Raw genomic sequence first — 6,448 nt, forward strand, 5'->3', positions numbered from 1 at the left:
TATTATTACTTTGAAATGTTTGATATATGATTTTTGATTATCAAAAACAAAATTTTCTGGAATTTTTTATAAAATAGAAACGCGATATCGAACTAAAGGCTCAATATTAAATAGTTAATAAAGGAAAGCAGGTTGGTAACGCCTTACTTTCGGTACGATCATGATGTTCTGGAAGTTGGGTCGTTACAACCGACCCCAGTTCCCACTGAGCCACCCAGCACAGCACCAGCCAGCAGCCTTCTTCCTGCCGATTCAACTGAGATATGGAGCCCGAGCTTCCGAGTCAGGTATGTAATTAAGTAATTTAACTAATTTCTGTTCAATAAATCAATAACCATTGATGGATTACTGCTGGTTTTTGACTTGTTTATTTCATTGTTGCTGTCTTGCTGGTTGTTCTATTGAATTACTGAAACTGCTTTTGTTTTATTTTGTTTTGCTATTCTGTTGAAATACTGAATTACTTTTTAGTTTTCAAGTGATTTAGTATGATTTATCAAGTGTTGGAGGTTCTGGATCTTGATAGGGTTAGATTGAAATCAGTATGGTAAGATAAATTTGAATAATGAGAAAATGGAAACAGATTTGAAGTACTAGATTGCCTCCGTATCATGAGAAACAGGATATTGTATTATTGTTGAATTACTTTATTATTGGCATTGTTGCTGGTTGGTTAATGATTTTGTAAATTGCTTGATTTTGTAAACAGGATCTTGGTTTGTGTCAAGGAGTTTAGCTGTTTTGTTGGAGAAGACACCATAACTTGGCTATCTTTTAATGGAAAATTATTTTTATTTTCAGTTGTGTTAACTATTGAATTTTTAAACTTCTTTAGTTATCATATTTGAATTCTTTTTGTAGTTAGATTTTATTGGATCAAGACTTTGTTAGCAATTGTGTATTTGTGTTTGTCGATTTCAATGAATAAGACTTTGTGAAATAGTATGGTAGTATTTTTTTAATTGATTAAAAAAACCGAACAAACCGAACCAAACCAAACCGATTTTAATTGGTTTGATTTGGTTCGAATGGCCTAGACAAAAAACTGAACCAAACCAAACCGCAGTTTTATGATGATCGGATCGGATGACATTTTTCTCAAAAACCGAACCAAACCGCACCGCGAACACCCCTACGAGCAAGAATTTCGACCCCCTTTGATTTTTTAGCTTTATCATAAATGTGTTAGGACGGCCCGACTTGTGGGCCTTTAACACCTTTGATAGTTTATTTCGAAAACTTTTACTTTTTTTAGTTGTTTGTTCACAACCTTTATCAAGTAATGTTCAAGACTTTATTGTAGCGCCTTTTCGTCGAATACTTATGGTAAGGCATGATTCATGTTGACTTCTATATTCTCTTAATTTCCTTTCTTGTGATTGACTTTGTTTAATGCCTCGCATCAAGTTACTTTTACATTTCTATTTTTTATCCGACCTGTGTGAGATTGCTTGGTACGAGTTGATTGTATAACTTCTTACATTAACTTGTACCTCGTCGCTTCATCATGCCGATTTCTTTGGATTGGGTAACAATTTTTGCGATTTGTCGAGCTTAAGTTAATCTGTTTGAAATAGGAAACTTTTGAGAGGAGCGTAGTTGTGGTATTTTCTGAGTTTCTCTGTATTTGGCTCCTCTTTTTTCTTGGGTTCCCTTTCTTTATCGCAAGGGGAATAGGGTAGGTTTGACTTCGAAGGAGGCTCTCTTAGTCAGGAGTTTTCTTCCATGTTGATATACTTCTCAGTCCGTTTCTGAACCTCATTTAAGGAGGTCGGATATCTTTTGGATATGGATTGGGAGAATGGTCATTCCCTAAATCCATTGACTAATCCCATGATTATGGCTTCAGTTGGCAAGCTCTGGATATCCAAACAAGCTTTGTTGAACATTTTTATGTAATCTCGGAGGGTTTCTCCGATCTCCTGTTTTATTCCTAACAAGCTCAGAGCGAGCTTTGTTTTATCTTTTTGGATGGAGATTTTGGTCAGGAATTTCCTGGCGAGGTCGTTGAAGCTAATGACTGACCTTGGAGGTAGGCCGTCGAACCACTTCATTGCAACCTTAGTCTGGGTAATAGGGAAGGCTTTGCAGCGTGTGACGCCGGATGTGTCTACCAGGTACATCTGGCTCTTAAAGTTACTCAGGTGGTGGCTCGGGTCAGATGTCCCATCGTAGAGATCCATATCGGGTGATTTGAAAATTCTGAAAACTTTTTCCCTCATGATCTCTTCCGTGAACAAATCGTCTCCTTTAAGAGGACATTCCTCCCTGTCCGACCTTGTGGTCCACCTTTGATGGTCGGTCTCCAACTTCTGGATTTTTTCTTCTAACTCTTTGCGTCGCCTCACTTTCCTTCGCAGTTCCCGTTCTGCCTCTTATTGTCGTTCGACCTCGTGTTCGAGCTGCCTCAATCGATCTAGCTGTTCATGGACCATGTTTAGTATCTCTGTTGTTTAGGGGTGATCCTCATCCTCGGAGTGACGCACTTCCGAGTAGATCCTTCTTGGATGAGGATTTCCTGATAGTTCTTTTCCGTGGGATCCCTCAGTGTGCGGCGGGGGAGGTGGGAGCACGATGGCGTGGCCTTCCGGCTGAGCTTCTTGCTCAGATTCAGACGCGGCACGACCGTCCTCTTGTTGATTGTCTGCCATGGTCGTCGGATGAACTCCAGGTCTCCGGCAACGGCGCAAATGTTCTGAGAGTTACTTGAAACGTTGATTTGGGTCTGGATGTGAGGTCCAGATCCCTTTGTTTGGCAGCGTCCGACTTGCTAGTGTCGAGGTGCCGCCTGTCCGAGTTCCTCATGAGGAGGTTAGGGTGGTACCTGCAAGAGACTCTGATGTTTAAGTTGGCAAGAATTTTAATCAGGTTTTTAGTAGATTAGAGCGTGAGTTATACCTAGGAGGTGCTGTTGTATTTATAGTAGAGTTAGATGACCTCTTTAGTGGCGGTAGTTCCATCTTATCTTATCTTATATCTTAAAAATTTGTTGGAATCTATTTTTTGGAGGAGATAGAGATTTGGTTGCTGCTTTCTAAAAACAGCAACCTCGCTGTGTTAGACATATGGAGTTGAGCTCCTTAGTGAATGTCTGACCTCTTTAAAAAAGTCGAGTAAAGGATGGAATGCCGCTTTCTAAGATTAACCCTTTTATTTTTGTTGGATCCGGCTTTATATTTGGCCTAGGCTATAAACAACTACCTTATTTGGCTTCTCATCACTTGATCTTAAATCTTAATATAAAGCATGTTCAACCATCAGTAAATAATAGATCAATCAACTAAAAGCTGTACCTCATTTAGTAGTGATCATGCTCAAAATTAAAGTGAAAGCATTTTCAAACTTAGAAGATTAACCATACATTTATCATAACTAATGGTACATACATATACTTTCTTGGTGTATGTTTGCTAGTTGGTTCATGATATTGTTAGTACCCAGCAACAGTAATCTTTTTTTAGTGCACCTCCTTGTATTTGTTCTTAATATCATTTTTAAAGAAGAAATGCTCAAAATAACAGTTTATTATTTTTTATTAATATTTTTAGTTATTGGTCTAATATTTTTAGTTTATTAATTTAATAACATATATTTATTTTATATTTTTAAATATTATATATTGATTAATTAATAATAAAAAATAATAAATTTTACTAATTTTTTAGTATTTTTTAAAATATCAATTTTTTTTAATAACTTAAATTTTTATAGAGGACCAAATTCTCCAAAATGTACGAACTTCATGAAGGACCAGAGAAGCTCACTAGAGAATCTAATGTGTAAAGGTGGGGACTGGCCACACAAGTAGTGGGAGAGGACCCTCAAATTTAATGAAGGGCACAACATATCTACATCACATCAGTTTCCGATTTATTATAATATTATTAGTGGGATGAGATTGATTTTTTTTTGTTTTTTATCTTACCAGTTCGGTTCGATTGAAGTTTTTATTATGAGAACCAAAAATTAAACCGAATCGAACTAAAAATAACAAAATATATTTTTTTTAATTTTATCGATTATTGGTTTATTTGATTTTTTATTTTTTTAATTTAATTTGTCGGTTTAATTCGATCCGAATTGGTTTTCAACACTCTACCAAGTAGAATGTAAATGAATCATAACAAATATATTAGTTTTTGTAGTTAGAAGTTTAATCTCACAACCTTTTTTTTTTACTTTGACTAAACATATTTGAACAAAATCCAAATATTACATAATACATTGGAGACAACCTTAAGCATCAAACACAGAACATGAGATATGAATTGAATGTGTAACAAGGAACCCGAAATTAAAATGTATAAACCCAGCCAAGAGAAGCGCAAGCCTTGTTTGTGAATGGAATGTGGAACGCTATGGCTAACACCATGCTGTGCTGACCGAAATCCAGCAACACCGTTGCGTGAAGGTGGCGGCATGGCAGTTTTACCGACAACTGCCAACGTGGCATTTGTTGTTGATCAAGTGGCGGCGGGAGACACCACATGTTGGCCTCATCATCATCCTCAGCAGAATCCAAGCTACTTATTGTTTTGTGAATGGAGTAGTAGTGATGAATAAGCATGAATGCAAGCAAGATCAAAGCTAAAACGATCTTGGTTTGGGCCATGATTCGAGCTATGAAGCAATCAAGAAAGTGCTATATGGTAGTATGGTATACTATGGTATTAGGTAAAAGCAAGAAGGGCCGTTTTATAGAGAGAAAAATACACCAAGAAAGATACCTCAGGGTCAACCGTGTAGTGAATGTGGGACCCATGTGGAAGAGGCCATGCAGTTTGCAAAATTGCACTTCTGTGGACAAAATTGTTCATTATGTTTGCAAAATTGCACTTGTGTGGACAAAACAGTAGAAGGAAGTGAATAATAAGGAGGTGTGGACCCTTCATTTTGATTTCTTACAAAATTTAGTTTTTGACAAAATAGCACTTCAAAAAAATGAATTTACGTTAAGTGGGATTTTTTTTTTTGCATAAATGACAAAACTTACAAAACCAATTTAGACATTGAAGTTTTTCTTGATAGCTAAATACTTTTTCAAATATATAGAAGATTTATTGTTCGATACACCTATTAAAAATTAAATTAGAAATAATAAAAATTATTATTTCTAATTTAATTTTTAAAAATAACAAAAGTAAAATCTATCTAACATGAATAGTTATTAAAACTTTTAGAATAATAAAAATTCACCGATAACCAAAAGTATTCGATCCAAGATTTAATTTGGGAGAAAACATAGGTGATTGTTGTCAAATGTCACACTTTTCATAGGATGATTATTATGATCTTGTAAATTATTATATTACTATATTTGCTTCGATATTCGTTTTATTTTGTCTAGGTAGTCGTTTGGATTTGAGTAATCATGTCACTGACTTGGGATGGACGCGTTTTAAAATTGGAGTGAAATACTAATTCGGTCCTGTTCATTTCTCAAAATGACAATCCGATCCTTAATGAAAAATACGTTTTATTATGGTTTCTGATTCTGTATTTCGTCTGTCAATTCAGTTTTTTTGTTAATTTTACAGTAAAAACTTGATGAAAATTGTTGACATATCAGGTTTAAAAATGGACATAAACCTAATTATCTCTAAATTTAAATTAATTAGGAGTTTATTTGTCTTTATTATTCTTTAAATAATATTTTTAATTATTTTTTATTCATTATATTAATATTCTTTTTTAATAAATTATTAAATATATGGTATAATAAGTACAAACTAATTAATAAATTATTCAAATTTAAAAATGTCATTTATTATGAAACCAAATAAATAATTTTCAAATATAATTTTAAATATATAAATAATAAACATTAAAATTCAGTTAATACATTAATAATAATAACCCTATGATATACTATTAGTATGTTCATTAGTTATAATACTAATAGTATATCATAGGGTTATTATTATTAATGTATTAACTAAATTTTAATGTTTATTATTTATATATTTAAAAATTATATTTGAAAATTATTTATTTGGTTTCATAATAAATGATATTTTTAAATTTGAATAATTTATTAATTAGTTTGTACTTATTTATTAAAAAAAGAATATTAATATAATGAATAAAAAATAATTAAAAATATTGTTTAAAGAATAATAAAGACAAATAAATTCCTAATCAATTTAAATTTGGAGACAATTAGGTCTTTGTCCATTTTTAAACCTCACACGTCAGCAATTTTCATCGAGTTTTCGCCGTAAAACTGACAGAAAGACCGGGTTGGTAGACGGAGTACAGGATCAAGGACCGTAATGAAATGTGTTTTTGGTTAAGGATCGCATTGTCATTTTAAAAAATGGATAGGAATCGGATTGATACTTTACTCTTAAAATTGTGGGTGGAGTGAGAAATTGCTTGTCTTTTTAAAATTGGTTCATTGATTTTATTCATAACAGCTTTGAGTATACCTTTAATTATTGGCTTATTA

The sequence above is a fragment of the Arachis ipaensis genome, chromosome B05 (assembly GCF_000816755.2).
Source record: "Arachis ipaensis cultivar K30076 chromosome B05, Araip1.1, whole genome shotgun sequence".
In the NCBI taxonomy this organism is placed as follows: Eukaryota; Viridiplantae; Streptophyta; class Magnoliopsida; order Fabales; family Fabaceae; genus Arachis; species Arachis ipaensis.